Consider the following 22,033-nt stretch of genomic DNA (forward strand, 5'->3'; position numbering starts at 1 on the left):
TGTCCACCGCAGTTTATACACAGCTGCCTGCAATGACTTTCTAACACTCCGCATCCCGTTCTGTAACCGAGCTGTTATTTCTCCTCACAAAACCCCTCCTTTTGTGTAGTGGAACCTTCTTCTTTAGTCTGTTCAAGGACATCACTCCAGCAACTGATTACTCTGCTCTCCCTTTCTTTTTTTTCCTTTTCCTCCTTTCCTGAATGACTCCTACGATTAAAAACATTGCTGTCATTTCTCCAAACTTAAGAATAAAATGGCAACTATAACAAAACAAAGCTCTCTTTGCATCCCTTCCAGCCATTACCCGTGTGGTTGCTCTCCTTCCCAGCAAAATCCATGGGGAGAATTGTGTCCATGAATGGCCTCCTCATTGCTGATCCAGTGATTAACTATGTTCATCTTACTTGATCAGCAGCATTTGGCAGAGCCGAACAAACCTTATCCTGGTAATTTTTACTTTGATTCCTGGGCACCACTGGCTCCAGGTTTCCCAGTTGCCTCACTAACAACTTCTGTCACTTATTTAATAGCTACAGTCTCTTTTTCCTCTCTTCTCCTCAAGAAGGCTCAATGCTTAATTCTCTATACTCATTTTCTTTTACTTTTTAAAGATTTATTTATTTGTTTATTTTATTTTCATTTTTGGCTGTGTCGGGTCTTAGTTGCGGCCCACGGGATCCTTGTTGAGGCATGTGGAATATTTTGTTGTGCACACAGGCTCTTCGTTGCAGCGCATGGTCTCTGTAGTTGTGGTGCACGGGTTCCAGAGCACGTGGGCTCTGTAGTTTGCAGCACGCAGGCTCTAGTTGAGGCGTGTGAGCTCAGTAGTTGTGGTGTGAGCTTAGTTGCCCCACGGCCCGTGAAGTCTTAGCTCCCCAACCAGGGATTGAACCCGCATCCCCTGCATTTTAAGGTGGATTCTTTACCACTGGACCACCAAGGAAGTCCCTGTACTCATTTTCTTAGTGAGTTATTTCATCTCATTTCTTTAAAAGCCCTCTAATTCTGACTGTCCATACATTGCTCTCGAGGGTGGACCTTTCCCCTGAACTGAAGACATCTTCAACTGCCTTCACAGCTGTGCCATCTGTGTAAAAGCCATCTCAAGATCACTTGGTCCCAAATTGGCTTATAATAGGGTATTTTAGAACGTGCCAGATAATGAGCATAACCAGATACAGCCATTTACTTTTCTAGAAGACAAAGGGACTGAGAGTCTTTGGTTAGGGATTTGTGTAGACTGCCTTTGTAAGGGCAACCAAGGGATGTAATTTTTATTATGATACATTAATCCAAATAGAATTAAATAATCATATATCCATCTCAAAAACCAGAGCTCAGTGATAGATTTTTGCCCCTTTATTGCCAGGAGTCACTGCTTCTGCCAACAAGCTTACATTTCATTCAAATGTAAGTGGTTTAAGAATATCACAACTAAGCTGTCTTCATAATATCTCATCACCCTAAAGCAAATGGGCTAAAATGATAGCACAAACATCTAAGTGTACCCCAAAGCAAATTGTTGGTGGACAGAATGAGTTGCTCAACAAGTCCGTCCAAGCTCAGAGTGTCACTGAAAGCTCAACATCAGAATTCTTTCTTGATGCATTAATAAGAGATGGATTCCTCCAACATGCCTGTACTCTTCCCACCCAGGATGGAAGATGTTTTAAAAAAAAAATAAATGCCAAGCTTCATTCCATTAACCGGCTTGACGTGGCTTAGGTGGTGACTTATTAGACAAAGAGGAAGATTCTCTGGGTGCTGTTCTCTTTGTACTAAAGGTCACTCGCAAGAGAGTTCCCACCAGGGGCTATGGAATAAAATCAGGTGGATGCACTGTCATTAGGATCCTGGAATCTGAGTCCCAAACAGATTCCAGAGCACCGACATTTCAATGTACGTTTCCGAAGAAACCATCACCACAAAGTAAAGAAAATAAAGAAGCTTCCTGCAATGATTATTTTTAATGTCTTCAAACAAACAAATAAACAGACAAACAATAAGACAGTCTTCTTTTAAATTGTAGATATCTAGGCCCCCAAACCAGAGATTGATTCTGTGGGTTTGAAGCAGTCCCAGTTCCCCAGGGATCTGAATTTTTAACAGGTGTTTAAAACAACACTCTTAAAATGACTAAACAAGAGTTTTACTTGTTTTGTTTTTGTTGCTACTATTATTCTTAGGATTTTTATTCTTTTGCTCTAGTGTAATTTTTTATGCAAGAAAGAGCTGTATCGATGAAGCCTTACTCATAACCTTTACTGTTGCAATGGATTAGAACTGACGACTAAATATTATGAAATATTCAATTTAATGTTATGTATAATGCTGTGATGAATATTTTTCTGTAGAAGTCTGTATGCACATATCTGATTGTGCGAAAAGCTTAATCTAACTTATAATCACAGTCTGGCATCCTTTCTTGCATTAAGCATTATCATTAAAATAAAAATTACCAAAATTGAAAGGAAGAAAATGCTACCTCACTATTATCATTAGTCTTGAGTTTTTTCAACTGTGGGGTAAGATTGAACATTTAAAATGTTTTTCACCTAATTAAGTTTTTCCTTCTGTATCTTGTCTGTTCATATCTTTTGCCCATTTTTCTACTGGTTAATTTTTAAAAATTAAATTATAAGAACACTTTAGATACCTGCAACTTTCCCCTAGTTTGATTCCATGCTAATTTTGATTGTAATACTCATAATCCACAAATTAAAAAATTTTATGTAGCGAAATCTATTTTTTTCTCCATGAATTATCTTATGTTTAGGAAATAGCTCTCCATCTATGAATCAACTAAATATACACATACATTTGCCTTGAACAGTTTCTTGTTTCATTTTTGAACTTTCATATATTACTAGTTTGAAAATACCTAGATTTGTTTGTTCTCTTTAATTTGCTCACCTTTTGGCCAATAATAAGTGCATGCATGTATGTAGCAAAATTACACACAAACCTACCACATCACTTCCTAGACTCATGGCTTTGGGAGCATGATCTATAAACTGTGAATGTCAAAATCCTGAGATGCTTCTTAAAACGAAACATTTCTGGTCCTATCTCAAAACTATGGAATTCAGAGTTTCATAGGTGGGTCCTGGAAATCTATGTTTTAGGACATGCTGTACGTGACTTTTAGGTGCATTCAACATGCCAGCCTGTCCGTGTGGTCAGGTAGTGAGTGAATAATGCTGTGTAATTGAAAAAGCTCTCTTGCTGAGATGAACCCTCACCACCCTTTGCCACCAATAACCAAGGAACTACGGAAAAGTGTATGATCTATATGATTGTTTAAAACATGGACTATGTTTGCCTTACACTTGGGGTTTTATCTCAGACTGGTGTTGATTTATGCTAATTTTAATATCATTTTTCTCCCTTTTGTTCTTATAATATTTAGATGTTTATTTCTAGCATTACATTAATCTAATCATGCTGGCTTACTGGAATAATATAAAGTCCAATATTCCTTAGAAAAGTTTAACCATAATTATGGACACCAATGAAAAATGTTATTACTACTGAATTGACATTAAGTTTAAGTAGACTATAAGGCATACCATATGCTCCCAGCACTTTAATTAACTTGGTTTTTGGTGTCTGGGAGATGTACATTGATTTAATTCCATAAACACATAATTAATTCAACTTTTTCAAGCATAGGATGATAAAAAGCTGAAAAAGATTGATATACTGACTTTTCACTTCTTTCCAAGCATGCATCACAACCTTGGTTCAAGACCCAGTTAGCTGATGCCTAGATTGCAGCAGCAGGCTCTGAACTAGATTTTCACAAAGTATCCATGCACCAGTGCTTCCAGAAAAAATCTCTATCTGACTATATGTCACTGTATAAAATCCTTAACCTGTACTTCATAGCATTCAGACTATGGTCCCCACTCCTTACCATGACATAAAAGATTCTCCACAGTCTGATTCATACCTGCTTCTCCAGCCTCATTTCTAAACACTCCCTTCTTGAATTTTGAGTTTCCATACAATTTGCACACTCCTGCGTCATCTATGCTTTCTCTCATATTCAGTGTTTGGCAAATGCTGCTCATTTTCTGGAATGCCCTGCTTTACAAACTCCTGGGCTTAAGCCCAGCCCCCAAACACATACATATCCTTCTCTGACTAAACACTAACCAAGCTTCAGGATTCACCTCATGTATCACCTCCTCCAGGAAAACTTCTTTGGTGGCTAAGTCTCATTCCTCTTGGTTACCACAGCAACTTGTTCATCCATTTTATGCCAATGTGCTTCCCTCAATAAATTTTAAACTCCGTAAGGCTGAGTTGATTTCATACTTATCTTAGACTTTCTGGAGAATTCAGAACCTAGCACATAATTGGTCCTCAAGAAAAGATGTTGAATAAAGATATTATTTCATCCATAAATTCATATGAATAAATAATGATTATTGAGTAAATACATCAAATCCTTATATAAGGTAAATTCATCACAGAAGTTTCATATGATGTAATTTATTAAAAGCTATCCTGTTTTTTCCTCTGAAAAATCAAGTAATGGGAGTAGCAGGCTTTCTCTTCTGGACATTACATAGTAGCTTGTATCCAGCTAACCTTCCCACCTACTCTAGATTAATACATAGAGTCGCTATTAAAGAAAAACAACTGGTGTACAAAGAAGGAAGACTGGGCACAAGGGATCAAGTTTCAAAGAGAAATAAAAATCTTATAAAACGACCCACAATTTCTATTGCTTTTTTCACCCTGAGGGCCTTAGGCAATTTGCCTTACATGGAATAGAAACCAGAGTAAAATCATCATCCAGGAGCTGACAATAGTTTCACTCACCTGGGGAGAGAGAAGTTTTATTTTGGGTTTGTCCAGCAGATGGAAGTTGAGGGTAGAGAAACACACATAAATGAAGCCCAGTTTGATCTAGAAGCATTGATGACTTCAAATCTAACTACTTACAGAGTAAAACTCCCTTAATAAATAGCAACAATAATAGCAGATCTGGGGCATAAAGAGATGAACAAAGACAGTCACAGTCTCTTAGTGCTAAGGAGCAAAGCTTGGAGTTCAAGGAATGTCACAGTAGAGGGGCTTAGGTAAATGCTCCAGGCAATCAGCTGAAGCTCTAGAAGGACTACATTCCAAGGAGAAAGCTGTAGCACAGGGTAAGAGTTCCAAAGAAAAAATCCAGCCATAGCAAACCCTAAAATTGAACCTCTACTGGATCAGTGGAATCTTCATATTATTTGCCTGCAACAGAAACAAAATTTACTCTAGAAAAAAACATCATTCAGTGCTTATATTATTTTTATATACAGTATTTGAAACTAATAAAATTAATTACCAGACCTACAAAAAGACAAGACCAAATAATTAAAAACAAAGAGAAAATGAAAATTAGTAAAACAATAGAAACAGATCCAAAGGTTCTTTCGAAAGAGACTTTAAAATAACGTGATTGATATGTTAAAAAGAAAAGGAAATGAAAAATGTCATGAGGGAGCTCAAATCTATGCTAGAGAGTCAAATGGAAATTCTAGAACTGAAAACTGGGCGACTAAAATGAAGAACATAAACACTAGCCAGGGAGAAAAATATCCAGGTTGAACCATGCAAAGGAAAAAACATGGCTACAAAATGCAATGAAAGAGTGTAATAGACTCATGAGGCCTGGGGAAAAGTTGTAATTTATATGCAATTCAAGTTCAAGAAGGGAAGAAGAGAGAAAATTTGGGAAGGAGCACTATTTGAAAACAATATTATAGGAGAGTTTTCATAAACTGAAAAAAATGCACCATGTCACAAATTCAAGAAGATACATGGAATACAATAAATATATTTATATTTAAAAGGCAACACAGTCAAGCTGTTAAGAGACAAAAATATTTTCATGATGTCGGAATAGGTAAAATATTTTGAATAGAACACCAAAATCACTAACAAGGTTATTATTCAAATATTGAATTTTATTAAAATTAAAACCCTTTTTTAAAATCAAAAGATTACATGAGAATAAGAAAAAGAACAACCAGAGAATAGAAGTTTTGAAATAAAATTTCTCAACCAAAACTTTATCCAAATTATAGGAGCATCTAATATCAATCAGGAAGTGATAGTCAACCCAATAATAATTAGGCAAAAGGCTTGACAGGCTAAGGTATATCTATATGGACAAAATGCATATGAAATGTTAGTTATGTCTTTAATCATCAGAGAAAAACAAAATAAAGCCATGAGATATTAACATACCCACCCATCCACCAGATGAATAAATTAAAACTAAAGACCAAAAAAGAAAAAAAAAAAGAAGCAAAAAGGAAACCACAAAGAAACAGGACACCTGACACCTGACAGTATCAAGTGTTGATGAGGGTCTGGAACAATTGGAATATTTATGCATTGCAGATGGTAGACTATATTGGTACAACCATTGTAGAAAACATTTTGTTGGTATTTATTAAGCTGAACATATGCTTCTTCCATAAGTTAGTACTTCAACGTGGCATAACCCCAACTACAATGCCTATATATGTGCAAAAAAAGCCATGTATGAGAATGTTTGCAGCCACTTTATTTATAATAAACCACACTGAAAACAACCAAAATGTGCATCACCAGCAGACACATAAATAAATATGGTATATGTTTATAAAATGAAAAAGGGTAAACTTCTACTATATGCAACAACATGAATTTCATAGTAATAAATTTGAAGGAGACAACTAGACAGAAAAAAAGATATAAGACTCAGGGAACTAGTCCATTCTCTATGTCTGTGTCTATAGAGAATGGACGTGAGGCCACAGGGAGCGGGAAGGGTAAGCTGGGATGAAGTGAGAGAGTGGCATGGACATATACACACTACCAAATGTAAAATAGATAGCTAGTGGGAAGAAGCTGCATAGCACAGGGAGATCAGCTCGGTGCTTTGTGACTGCCTAAAGGGGTGGGATAGGGAGGGTGGGAGGGAGACACAAGAGGGAGGAGATATGGGGATATATGTATACATATAGCTGATTCACTTTGTTATACAGCGGAAACTAACACACCATTGTAAAGCGATTATACTCCAATAAAGATGTTAAAAAAAAAAAGGACTCAGGGAACTATATTCAAAATGTATTCAATATATATATAAAACTGAATCTTTTTTCTGTATACCTGAAACTAATATAACATTGTAAATCAACTATACTTCAATAAAGAATATCACAAAGTAAAAAAAAAAAGATATATTTCATTTCTGTGAAATTCAAAAACAGGTAAAATTAACGAGTGGAGATAAAATTCAGAACAATAGTTATCTTAGGGAAGAGTTTTTGGCTGAAAAGAAGCTTCTGGATTTCTGTAATAGTCTATACCTTGGTTTCAGTGCTGGTTAGATATGAATATACATTTGGAAAATATCACAAAGTTGCATACCTCAGGTTTTTAGACTTTACTGCACGATCTTATCATTCAGTACATCAGAAAAAAATGGATAAAACATATAATGCTTTAGGGAACTTAGAAATTATCATCTGGATTTAGAAACTAGGTGGCTACACAGTACCACTCTTCCTTTACACACCTGTGACCAAATACCTCTTAATCAGTATGACACTGTCCCATGGGAACCACTATCCCTTTTCTTGGTTATTTTCAAACCAGTGCTCTGAGGGGCTCTTCCCCTCAGAGATCATCTTTTCTGCCATCCTGGATGGAGTTTATCTCAACCACAGGTGGTTACCTGGAGGAAATGGGGACTAAGAGAATTTAAATGCTTTTGTGTGGTCCCACTGCAAGTGACCAGGAAAGATGATATTAAAATTAAATGTCATAGTAGACCTTCCCTCATCTACTGTTGTAATTGAAAGTGTAATGATACAAAGGAGAATGTGATTGTTTTCTCTCTCGCCTCTCAACCTGACATTCTTGTGCAAAAACAGGGCATCTATTCAATTAGGCAGCCTCTTCTGTGACTCATTTCTCTCCTTTCCACCTCAGGCCACATTAGGATTGATTTTTTTCTTTGTCTTTTTAGCCTTTTTATATGGCAGTGTTTTTCTCCTATTAACTAATATTTTATCAGTGAGTATTAATTCTCTTTTAAATGTCTTGAAATATTTGCTGCTTTCTTTACAACCCAATATTTTTGATATATGTGCATCTCTGATGTTATAAAAGATGCTAATATAATACAACAAAGTATACAGTCATTTATTTTACAAGCAAATATTCAGAATTGTGTTAAATTGGTTCACTAAAAGACACTTCTGCTTTGCAAAAAATGAAAACTAAATTGATTTAATATAATTAAGCAATGAAGAAAAGTCTCATCCTCTGCAGTTAACCCTGATAGTTATTAGCTGCTAAGAAATGCCCTGCTCTTGGGCCTTAATTATTATGTGAAAAATGTAGAGTAATTATTATGGTGTAGAGTGAAAAACTAAAAAATGTTCAACTTCCATTTTCCACAGATGTGCTATTCTTCACCTATTGATTTCTTACCAATTAACACTGATATTATTATGTTATTATTATATCTTTCCTTAGAAACAACTAACACTATTTTGGAAAGTATATGTATTTATATGAAATGTTTCCTAAAGGCACTTTTGAATTAAAAATTGGGTAATACAAATAGAACCATAGTTTTTTGTCTTACAATATTTTTCTTAATTATATATAGTACTCATGGAAAATACAGAAAGATCATAGAGAAGAGAAAAGAACTATTTGAAACCCATACTGTTAGTAATTTGTTAGAAAATAGAATTTTCTTCCTCTATTTCTGTGTGCATTTATTCAACACTTCAGAAATCAAAACTTATAAATGTCTTAACCCATCTTTTTTGCTTATCTTTATACAACAAATTTTTTCTTATATTATTAAAATTATTTCCAAACTTCCCTTTAATGACTTCTGTTCCACATAGTAGAAGAACAACAACTTACATGCTTTCTTATCAGAGAACATTTAGAATTTCTAATTTTTCCAGTGTGAACATAGTTAAAAGTTTTATGTTTCAGGTACTCTATTAATAATCACTTGCTGTTTTAGAAACATGTTTTGAGGTACATGCTTTCCACTGAGAAACTCTTTTCCATTTTTTCTTGGTTATCTATTACAGAGACTGAAGGATGAAGCAAACTCGCATGGTCTTCATGTCCTTTCTGAAGGAGGAGATGAACTATCTGCTTAAATGGTGTGGGCTTCTCCCAGCTGTATACAAGGTTGTGAGGGACCACCATACTGGTTTGTAAAGTCCAGGTAAGTTGTTATGCCTTGAAGGGTGGCTTGTGTGCATTCTGGGAAATGAGGACTTTGGATATACAAATTTCCAGGTGGGTTTAAGTACTCAATGGACTATTTTAAGAAAATAGTTGCAATTGCTATCCACAAAAAGGGATTAGTTTCTACATGGCTCTCTATTGTATAAAAACCAATCAAAAGAAAATCCTGTAAGGTGATCCCGGTTGGACGAGGCGCATATTGGAGATGTCTGTGACTGATTAGCATCCTGGGCCTCATGAGAACAGAGCTGAGCCAGTGCACAGGACATGATTATTTATGCCCTTCCCTTCCTAATCCCTGCGGTTCCTCTTCTAGGCCCAGAGCACCAGTAATGAGACAGGGGTAGTTGGCATACCAGATCCACTAATGTTGAACTTCCTGTATTTTCTACCATGTTCCAATAAATGTAGTTTTGTTGTAATAGCCACTCGTACAGGAAACTTTGGTAGGCCTGTATTCAATCATGATTCTACTGCTCAACCATGGGGCCACCAATATGCCTCACCTCCAAGCTAGATTGTATTATATGCCAAGGAGGTCACGACCGTTCACCTTGAGTCCCACCTACAAGCGGTGACTGCAGATAACCTTGGTACTGATGAATGAGGCTCTGCATCTGGGCTGGTACCACCTTAGCGAGACCAGCAGCACAAGGGAATTCATGCTCTGAAGCATTCGCTTGCACATATCAAAACTGAAGATGGATTTTCATCACATACTTGTAATCCAGAGCTTATCTGTGTGTATTTTTCCTGTGAGTCAGATCTGCCTCCCAGGGCAGAAGTGAAATGGATCCTCAGCTATCTTTTTCTGAGATGCCAAAGAATCTTAGCACTGGATGCATGGGAGGATTGGTCTCACACGTGGGGCTCAGCAGTCACCCCACCTCATGCCACTCTGATTCCATGTCTTGCTTTTTACCTGCCTCTCAGTGGCTTGAGAGCAAAGAAAAAGAGCACAAATTTTACGAATACGTGCATGCAACCATGAATTTACATTTTTTATATAAAAGATTAAAATGTTCGGATGTAAAAGAAGGGAAACCTATTAAATGTTCAGCATGTGCTGTGCCAGAAGCTAGACTGTGTCATCACGTATTGTATCATTAACTGCTCCTAGTGCCTCAAGGCAGGCAGCGGTCGAACTGTGTGCAATCGCCATTGTTGTAAGCCAAACAGTAGGCAAATATCTCCAATTTCATATGGTTCAAACATTTTTATCCCCATTTTACAGATTAGAGACAAAGAAGTAAATTAATAGTAAAATGAGTTCTGAACCCCCTCTGTTTAGCTTCCAAGGCTGTGAACATTTTTGGCCACTGTCTACTTACAAACATTTTTTTTTGGTATATGTGCTGCCGAAGTGAGCACTACTTACGAACATTTAGAGAGCAAATATTATGTGCCAAGTGATTGCTTTATATTGTCACATTTATCCCTCACTTTACTCCTGAAAAGTAAGCATTGGTATTTCCGTTGTGAACGTGAGGTCACCTCATCTCCAAGACTTTAGATAACTCTTCGACATGATGAAAACGGAAATTCCGTCTTGCATGCTCTGCTTCTCAATTTCATTATTGTGCCTGTTTTTGGTTTTTGATCAGATGTTCACTGCTGGTATTCTTTTTTTTTCATAACATTTTCAAAATTTACATGATAATTGAATTGATGTGAAACCTTTATTGCTCACTCTTATCTGCCCACTGGCAAACCTCGTGCCTGGTACATAGTCAGTGCAAAGTAAATATTTATTCAAGGAATAGTGAGTGACTTAGTGAATAAAGGTTTAACAGTCAAAGCTTGCTTTATTTGCACAACTAGGCCCTCATATGGAACCCTAAACAGGGCTCATGGTAGAAATGTATCTTGAAATTCTTTTTTTTTTTCCAGAAGCCAGAAGTTAAGATTTTTATTTATTTATGTATTTAAAAACATTTTTTATTGGAGTCTAGTTGATCTGCAGTGTTGTGTTAGTTTCAGGCGTACAGCAAAGGGAATCAGTGATATATATCCACTCTTTTTCAGATTCCTCTGGATAAAGGTTTTGTGAGCCTTTTACTTCTAAAAAACTTTCATCTAGGAAAGGAAGAAACAGGGACAATTTATTCACGAGAAGGAATAGAGACATTTTTCATGATGTAATTTTTACAGTGTGAGAGACTGTTTACTCACTGCCCTTTGAACTTGATGGCTGTAGAACAGTGACTCAATTCTGGATCCATTCTAGGTAAATCGAATGAAACCTTAAACCCTCCTGTTTAAAGTCTTCTTTCTGTATTCCACTCAGCTTGAAAGGAAACTGTGTGCTTTGATTTTAGGCTTTAGATATAAATATGCACAAATGTGAGCAATCTTTACAATTAACTTATTAAAATACCCTTTATTCTATTTGATTTTTCCAAGACAGAGAGTATTGTGATAATATTTAGTATTACTGCTGGGTTTCCACTAGCATATCCTTGAGTTTCCCCCCAAAAGAAAATTTGCTTTAAATACTTCTTAATAAAACTGAACAGAGTATATCAATAAATGTTCATAGGAGCTTTTTAAAATTTCACCTTTCATCAATTAAATGATTCTGTTTTAATCATTTACTCTTTTACCCAAAACCTTACTTTGCTTTTCAATAAAATTGCTACTTCTGCTTTCTAAACAATTCACATTCACACGGTATATCCTTTTGCATTTGCCCCCCCGTTTTTTTTTAACATAGTTGGAATTTTTACCCAATCAGATTTTCCTGTAAAGTGTTTCATTTAAAATAATTTCAGTAATAGGTAAAGTTGATCTTCCTTTTAGACATTGTTTTCCCATTTTTAGCCCAGTACACTGATAACTTTTCTTTCAAAATTAGCCTTTTCTATGTTATCTTTTACATATTTATTTTACCGTGGTAATTTGGAAGCTATAAATATCTTTAAAAAAATCTACAGTGCTTCACCTTAGTCAGTATTCTTTGGTACAAGTGACAGAAATGTCACTCAAGTCAGCATGGGTACAAAGCTTGATGACCACACTGGATGGCAAAGACCTCCTTGATTCTGTTTCTTATCTTTGTTTCTCTCAGCACTTTGGCTCCATCTTCTTGGGCTGACTTCTTCCACACAACAGGGCATGGGCCCCCCATGCCTGGCTCCTGCTTCCCCGCTAGAGGAAGGCTGTGGGCCTCTTCTCTGCTCCAGTTAAAAAGTGCAAGCCCATGGATGATTTTTATTTGGCTCAATTCGGTCATACATAGACCCATTCCCTGAAAAAGAAATAATGGGCTAAGGTGGAGGAGGCTCAGGAATTTTGGTTCTAATCTTTCATGACTAATTTATTGTTTTCATATCTTATATAGACTATAAAGTATGTTATCGTTTGCATTATGTTTTGTAACCGACTCTTTTTAAAAGGCTTTTATGATCCCCATAACTCCTTTGTCAGTGATGTTTACATTTGTGACGTCAGTGTTTTCTTTCCTAGTTGACTAGAGTACACAGTCAATAGGCTTATAGGGAAACACTGTTTTTTGAGTCCTTTCTTGGATTATAGTGGTCTGTAGTTAAACCATTTTCTTCCAAACTCTGTATCTGTGACTAACTTGTCAGTGTCATTTAATTCATGGAGTAGTAAGGCAACACCAGCCCAAGGTGTTCCTGGTCTTTTTCTTAATAGGTAAACTTCGGAGTCCATGTTGCTCTTTGAAATGTGCTCAAAAAGAGTGTTCTGGAAGGGTCTAACAACAGCAGTGCACTCTCCACTCATTGTTCAGAAAGACGGAGAGCCCCACAGAGGGCAGCCCTCACTCCCAGAGCCCACCACATCTCCAGTGATTACTCACCCGCATTAGGTAACAGGGCAATCACTGCTAGGATATAGCGTGCGCACATACCACACACAGACACACACACACACACACAGACAAACACACATACACATTTTTTGTAACACTGTGAATGCAGCAGTGCCAGCTCCCCAGGTCTTCTTTCAGTTTGGATTGACCTGTTTTGCCGCACAGGTCTTCACCACACACTGGCATAACACATTGTGTTCTTTGTCAACTGGCCTGGTTCCTGAGAAGTGGATATTTAGAAGGTTGAGTGCACTGCAGAGTTGTGAAGCGGTCCTGCTTAGACCAAGGGCTGTGGTATAAGCACTGTCTCAGCCCCAGGAGGAGAAATACTGCTTCAAGAACTGAAATAGGAGAAAGTCTCTCTTCCCACCTTTGGTGTTTCTGTTGGTACGTTGTTTTCTGCTTCAGTCCCCATCATTTCCCTGTAAAGCTTCCATGTTGAAGGAGCAGCAGCTCATGTGCTTCCCAGATAAGAAATCAATTTGGGATCAAACGCATTATAGGCAACGAAAATAGCTTTGGCTTTTACTTGGTGTGAAGTGGTGAGCCACAGGAGAGTTTTGAAAAGAGAAGTGAAGTGATGTGACTTGTGTTTCATAAAGGTCACCCTAGCTGCTCTTCTGAGAAATGACAGAATGGAAACAAGGGCAGAAGGAAGGGGGCACTTAGTGAGGTGTTTCAATTATGCAGGGGAGTGATGACGGTGGCCTGGACCAGGATATGGTGATGGTCCAGGGATCAGTGAAGAATGGTTGAATTATGGATGGATTTAAAGGTAGAGCTAAAATATTTGCTGATATGTTGGCTACAAAGTGTAAGATGAAGAGAGAAGGTTGACTTTGAATTTTTTACCTGAACAATTATAAGACTAGACATTCTAAGATGCGAAATTAAATAGAGGAGATAGTTTGAAGGGAGGGATAAGTGCAGTTTTTGTTTTTAACTTCTAGAGGAGGAGAAAAGGGTAAAAAACAAGGAACTGAAAAATATGTAGATACAGTAGAAGTAACTATCATCAGCTGAAGATGACACATTTTTTCATATAATTCATTAAATCCTCATGAAACACATGTATGTGAACAAGACATTATCTCAAATTCACAGTATGCTCAAATATAGAGATGGTTTCTAAGATATGATGATTTAACTTATTCTTTCTGTTATTTCATGTTTGCTGCATCCTACATGGAGACTGTACTCCTCTACACATGTTAGCTTAAATTTCCTACAAAACATCAGAAAGAATGATTCTTTATGATTCCTTTAATCAATGAATGTTTTCACAAGATTCCTTCAAAATGATAACATTTGCATTATCGATATAAATTGAGTGCATGTTTTTAAAGAAAAAGAAATGGGGATGGCTTCAGTATGAGTCTGGCTGATAAACACAAGAAGCAATCAATGGGAAAGGTCAGTGTGTCTGTGTTTGCCTGCAAGGTCGATGATGCAGTCAGATCACTGGAGCAGTGTTCAGAGTGGAGAAGTTAAATATTTATTAACACTGAAGCAAAGATGGAGCTGATTGCTTGTCGGCCAACTGGGCTCTGGAAACCTCTCTCCAATAAAACAAAATCGATGCCATCCATCTGCAGTCTTGTATTTATTAAATTTTTCTCACGAGGTGGTCAATTTGTCTTACTGCTTTCCCTCAGCAATTGCCAAAGCAAGGCTATTAGTAACTCACCCCTAGCTATTTATAATAGGTAACTGGAAACTGTCGTTTTCTTCTTTTAAAATAATTTTATAAAATTAGTACATGCTCAGTGTAATGTACCTTGATAAAATATATAGAGAATTTTTGTTTTATTCATTCATGTTTCCATCATGAAGAGATAACTTCTGTTATTTTGTTGCTGTTCTTTCTAGTCTTGTTTTTGGATTTTTTTCAGTTTTATAACTGAATTCAAACTATGTATGCCACGCTTTTTAATACTGTAACATAACCATTTCCTCTATTACAAATGCTTATAACATCAATTTAAATGATTGCATATGATTCCACTGCATAGATATGCCATTATTTTTTATTATTATACTTTCAGAAAATATTTTTATTATTCTTTCCTCTTTCCCATTATGAATAAGCTGAGTTGCTATAATTTTTCCTGATTGGTACTTGCATGTAACGTTATAAAATTATTTTACTTAAGACATAAATGGTTCTCTATACTGTCTATAAGCTGAAAATTCTAGTACATGTATTTTTAAACTGGATCTCTTCCCCAGGCTCCAGATTCTCATTGTAATTGCTTACTTGCCATCTCCTCTTGGAATCCACTAGGGACGCCCAATGGGAACCTCAAACAATATGTCCGAGTCAGAGCAGCCTATGTTCCCAACGTACACCTGTTCATCTCTCAGTCTTTCCTATCAGGAACTTGTACCGCCATCCATTCATCTGGCTCTTCAGCCCATAATTCCTGGCACCATCTATTTTAATTGACTCCATTGGCTCAAGAAACATTTAATCACAGAATATTTTTAAGCAGAAGGAATATTAGAATATGTTCTAGTTATGTATTATGATCAGAAACAAATTAGAACTAATTGAACCCATCTATTTCACCAAAGAGTGAGACTAGATGATTTGGTAGAGGACACATGACAACGTAGTATAAGACTCAGGATCTTTACAGAATAAAAGCTGGAAGCAAAGAATGTGAGCATGGCTCTTTTCCATGGGCTAACACCAAATCAAAACTGTTATTCTGAAGAGTAAGGATTTCAGTGGGAGTTTAATGAGATGTTCATTAAATTCTCCATTTTCCAGGTTGATCAAAGAAGCATAGCAACATGAAGAATAGTAGAAATTCATGTTTCTTAAACACTTTGTAGTAGATACTGCTGGTCCCTTACTTAACCCCTATTTGTTTCTTTTCTCCTTGCTTTTAGAGTTCTGGTTCTGTTCTAGTGTTCATCCCTCCCCCATCTGTCTCAGGGGAGGTTGCATCTATTCCCATCTCAAGAGGACAAATCCCAATTCCTTTGCCAGTTATGGTGATTTTTCTTGGCATCATGTTTAATTTTTTTTCTTGTTCCTCCCTTGTGACTCATTGAGAAAAAAATCATTGTTCTGGGTGGTTACATGATGTGAAGCATTTTGTATGAACATCACATTTCCATAAAAATTTTTAAAATTACTATGACATGCCATTTCTTAACCATGAAATTGGTAAAAAATTTCTTTTAAACTCACAATTGGCTGGCCCAAACAAGTCACATATTCATATTTAAATTCAAGAGAGCAGGGAAGTGAAACCCTGTCATGTGTCCCAAAGGAGAAACAGCTGGAATTGTTTTTTTTCCCCAGAATCATCTCAAGAAGAGTCTTTCAATTTCCTGTGTTTTTTGGTTTCTCTTGCATCCAGCCATTTATTTTCTTCTGGATTTAGAGCCCTCAGTTAATTTTTATTGTGCCAGAATGTTGTTTTAAATCTCGGGGTGTTTTATCTCTTCAGCGACAAAGGATTTTGTAGGTAGGCTAAAGTTTATTTAACTGTAATCAGAATCTTATGCCATGAAAATATTGTAAGGTTAGCCTCTGATCCATTATTGGGGAAAGAGGAAGTTTATACCATGATTTTGCTCTGCAATAACATATTAAATGTTGATTTAAATCTTAACTGCTCACTTGTGCTTCTTCATAAAGACAGAGAGTCACGCTGCCCAGATAAATTTCACTGAATTGTTCAATCACCACCATCTAACTATACCTAGAGTCTTCGGACAAATTTTATTCCTTAGGTACCAGTGACAACGTTAAAATGCCAATCATCATAGCCTGATTCATTAAACCAGATCCTTGGTTTCACCAAGCATCAAGCTTTTCTTTATCTTCAGCAATCTAATTTGACTAAAATAAAGTAGTGTGTCACAACCTATTTTTGTTTCTGAATCTGGACTCACTCTGGCGTTACTGTAGCCTACCTCTAAATTCTCCAATATAAATAATGTACATCTGTCATCAGAATTAATGACAGTGTACATATATAACAATTTTATTTGCACTAAAAGTAATCCTTTAACTTGAAAAACAATGTAGTCTCACAAGTTTTACATATATATATACTGCTTCTTCTTCTTGGGCGTGGTGTAAGATGTCTTCTTTTTCTTAGTGCCTCCACAAAATCTCAATGCAATGAAGCGTGGACTCCTTTTGAAAGCTGTAGTCAAGGTATGTCCATCTTCTGGTGGCTTGCCAGCAAAGTTCAGTCTTTGCTGATAAGGAGGGATTCCTTCTTTAACCTGGATCTTGGCCTTTATATTTTGTCTTATACTCTACATTTCAACCTCGAAAAAGATGGCCTCCCCTTAAAAGATTTTACAGAAATCTGCATCTTGGCAATGGTGTCAGTGCAGATGGTGGGTCAGAAAAGCTCCTCCTCGATTTTTAAGATCACAAAGCAAAATTCAGTTTCAATGAGTGAATTCCATAAATAAAATAAATGGCAAAATAAAGAACTTGGTGAGGTTATTTATAACCATGAAAGGTTTGAGGCATGTAGATTCCTTTGATGCATTTATATGTACCACAAATTCCAGCCAAACATCTGGCCTGAGCATAAGCCCAACCCTTGATCTGAAGGCCCCACTCTTCCCTCACTTCTCTTTACTGTGACAAACTACAATAGAGGTTAAAACTGGTGTCATTGTGTTACATAGATGCACTATCAAAATTCTGATATTGCCGAAGATTGGTCTGTGACTCTGGGCAAATGATTTAACCTTGGCGTGCAAAATTTTGCATTTCTGGGCTTCCCTGGTGGCGCAGCGGTTGAGAGTCCGCCTGCCGATGCAGGGGACACGGGTTCGTGCCCCGGTCTGGGAAGATCCCACATGCCGCGGAGCGGCTGGGCCCGTGAGCCATGGCCGCTGAGCCTGCGCGTCCGGAGCCTGCGCTCCGCAACGGGAGAGGCCACAACAGTGAGAGGGCCCGTGAACCGCAAAAAAAAAAAAAAAAAAAAAGAAAAAAAAATTTTGCATTTCTGAGCTGGGCAATGATAATAGGATTATTGTGAGGATTAAATGTGATAAGGAGGGGCTTCCCTGGTGGCGCAGTGGTTGAGAGTCTGTCTGCCGATGCAGGGGACGCGGGTTCGTGCCCCGGCCCAGGAGGATCCCACATGCCGCGGAGCAGCTGGGCCCGTGAGCCATGGCCGCTGACCCTGCGTGTCCGGAGCCTGTGTTCCGCAACGGGAGAGGCCACAACAGTGAGAGGCCCGTGTACCGAAAAAGAAAGAAAGAAAGAAAGAAAGAAAGAACTTGCCAAATTATAAAAAAAAAAAAAAATGTGATAAGGATGTTTAACCTAGTGGCTGGCATACTGTAAGTCTGTGATGATTATTAATAACGGATTTTTGAAGTTTCCCTCAAAGTCTCCTCATAACCATTTATTATGCTCCATTATACGTAATCCTGTCATAAATGACAAAAATAATATTTAGAAAGTAAATGCAGCTCTCCCTATTTAAATAGAGCTCAACAGCTCTATCACCTGATTCACTTTGTTTTTAAGACATTGGGAAAAACTGATGCTTAAAAAATACCCTACAGTATATGTATTTCCTAGTCATTTTAATTAAATGCATGTTTCTGGTGAATGTTGATTTTGAATGCTTGGGCTTAAGTTTTGTCTAGTTTATACCATCTATAATAAAAGCTCTAGATATTTTAATATTAACAGAAAAACTGTAGTAAGGTTTATAAACTTCAACTTTCCAATTTCATTAAATGTATTTGGCATATTGAAGAGGTGGATAATTTACTGTAAAATATTAAAATGTTAAGCATAATGACTTGCACAAGAACCTGGCTGAATTGTTGGAACAGTAGCTGAGTTAATTAATTCTAGGATACATTGTAAACTCTTTAGCTAGTTAAAGTAACACACATTAGTTTGCTATGATTAATAAGGTCTTCTGCATATCAAAGGAATCAAGGCTGATTAGATTAGCATTTCCAAGGGTTATCTAAATTTGATACATCTATACAAATCAACATTTAATAAAACTGGAAAGAAAAATAATTGGAAATCAGTATATAATAAAATATAAAGCAAAGATTTATCATTTTTCTAATCTATACTGTACTTTGAAAGCAGCACTTTGTATTTCATCATTTTCATTCCAATTACAGAAAATGCTGATACTTTATAAATGTAAGAGCAAGAACATATTTTCTTTGAATATTATATTTTTAATGAAAATCCTATACTGAATATCCTCAGATATGTTCATATGCCTATGAGCACATTTTTATGTTATAAAGTGATAGATTAGTAGAGATCTGGGTCTATATTCACTTGTATAAATAGTTGGGAATGAGGTAAATAAAATTATTTAAAAATGGAAGATAGTAGAATGGAAATCCAGGGATAAAATCTTTAATTACACAGGGTTATTCTTTGCATACCAGTAACTCTTCAGTTTCACCAAATTTAACAAAGAAGATTAATACGTGGAACTGCAGGACCCATGAGAGAAGTGCAACCTTTGAACTGGAGCTGGTGCATCCTAGCTCTAGGAAGAACCTGGCTCGTCCCCTGTCTTTTCACATAGAGTTTTATTGGAACAAGGCCACGGCTGCTCGTTTAGGCTTGGTGTATGGCTGCTCTCACACTTGGTGGCAGAGTTGAGTAGTCGCAGCAGAGACCTGCTTGTAAAATTTTGTCTCCCTTCAGCATAAAGCCTGAAAAACAGGAGGTGCTCAATAGACTTTTTTGTTAAATCTATTGAAGGAAGGAAAGAAGGAAGGAAGGAAGGAAGGAAGGAAGGAAGCCAAAGATTTAAAGTATATGATTGAAGTAGTTCATTGACACACACTAGAAAACATCATTCTGGGAGAGTGGGCCAGAACCCCATTTCCCAGGACAGCAGTGCTCAAGTTGGGGTGCACACAATTATATACTGAGAGAAATATTAAGAAATAAATGTGTGTATGAGATAGACATAGGGTACTTATAGGATGTAATATATATTAAAATATAATTCTAATATATGGTATTATATGTGCATTTATATATATACATGTATGTATATAGATACACACATACATGAAAAAATTCAATACCTTAAAAATCAATATGTAGACAAAGTCAAAGAATTTATCACTATTATTGAATAAACTTCCAGAATACAAAAATAAATCTGATATTTTATCGACATGTTTAGTTACTATCACAATTTTATTTTTAAATATTGTGGTAGTTTAACGTTACAAGATTGGCGTTATATTGCAGGAATGATAATTTTTGCAGGCTCAGATGTTTGATTTCTCCTGCCACCATAGTGCTGCCAATTTCCTTAACAAATTTCCACTTTTAACTGAATTTGGGTAGTAGAACAAACTTAGAAACCTCTTACAAATCTTTTTTTTTTAAATTTAGTTCTGCTGATGGTTATTTTACTACCAAATTTTAAGCTGCAGTTCTATTCTACTAGGAATTAAGTAAGGTAAAGCTAAACCACTGAACTTGAAGAATTGCTCATAGTGGTAATACAATTTCACTGAAGCAAACCCACAAACTGAATCTTTAGTACTTCTTGAAGGACATGCTCTCTACATATTTTATAAGCAGACATAACTGCTGGCTCATAGTTTTACTTCTAATATTTTTGCCTGATTTGTACAGTTACTTGAGAAGAATTAGCTCCTAAACTTTGGACCTAGAAATGTGTCAAAAGAGCAATTTAATTGGTTTGATTGGTAGAAAAATTATGTTTTGATTTCCTCCAACACTGTCTTCTTTTTTCTATGTATATATTTAATTTTTCTTTGTATATATTTAATTTTTCTTTATATATATTTAATTTTGAGAATTAAATTATCTTATGAGAGAAGATTAATTATGGATGGTGTTATGACTTTAGAGTTGTTCTTTATGCCACATGGAAAATCAGCTTTTCATTATCACAAGATACAATATAATAAATTCCCTGACAAAGCTATTTATTGAAAGATTCAAGGCCTGAATTTAATTTAAACACTAGCAGTAAATATAGTTCTTAAAAATAATTTGTTTTCTATTATGAATGCTAGTACACAAAGCAATTCTATAAGGAATAGAATATCATATAACCTAACCTCTATTGTTAGGCTCTGTAATATTTTTGCAAACATTTACTGGCTCAGAAAAAGAATAATTTCACAAAATTTTATATGCTAATTCAGTTTTTAATATACAAATGAACCATCATTCTATTTTCCTATGTTGCTATTTATCTGAAAATTCTCAATAATTGTTTTCTAATGGAAAATTGGCAGCTTTGACTACAATGAATAAATATTGTAAAATGTCACTCCTCAATAACATATTTTCTGTATATATATATATACAGAGAGAGAGAGATTTTAATATATATAGCAAATCAGGAGATTTCTTACTCCAAATTACATCTAAATTGCCAGTTTAAAATTTTCCTGTGTTTACTTTTAAATTTATATACAATATGAATCACTCTTTTGGGTGCATGATTCTGAGTCTCGACAAAGACAGAGGATTGTATAACCATCAGCACTGCGGTCAAGGTGCACAGCTGTTTCGTTGCCTCCAATATTCCTGGTGTGGTCCCTTTGTACTCTGTCTTTCCCCTCACCTCCAAGAGCTGTCGACCACTGATGTTTCCACTCATATAATTTCATTTTTGCTGAATGTCATATAAGTGGAATGATATTATGAGGCTTTTGAGTTTGGCTTCTCTCACTTAGCATCATACAAAGGAGTTATCCAATGACTTCACACACTGTGTGTATCAGCAGCTCACGCTTTCACATCACTGGACTGCAGTTGACGCATGAGTGTGCCACTGCCTGCTCATCAGTTCACAGGCTGAAGGACAGTCAGACTGTTTCCAGTTCTTGGAGATTAATGATAAAGCTGCTCTAAATAATCAAATACAGATTTTTGTGCAGACATTCTCCTCT

The sequence above is a fragment of the Leucopleurus acutus genome (assembly GCF_964270905.1).
Source record: "Leucopleurus acutus genome assembly, chromosome: 12".
In the NCBI taxonomy this organism is placed as follows: Eukaryota; Metazoa; Chordata; class Mammalia; order Artiodactyla; family Delphinidae; genus Leucopleurus; species Leucopleurus acutus.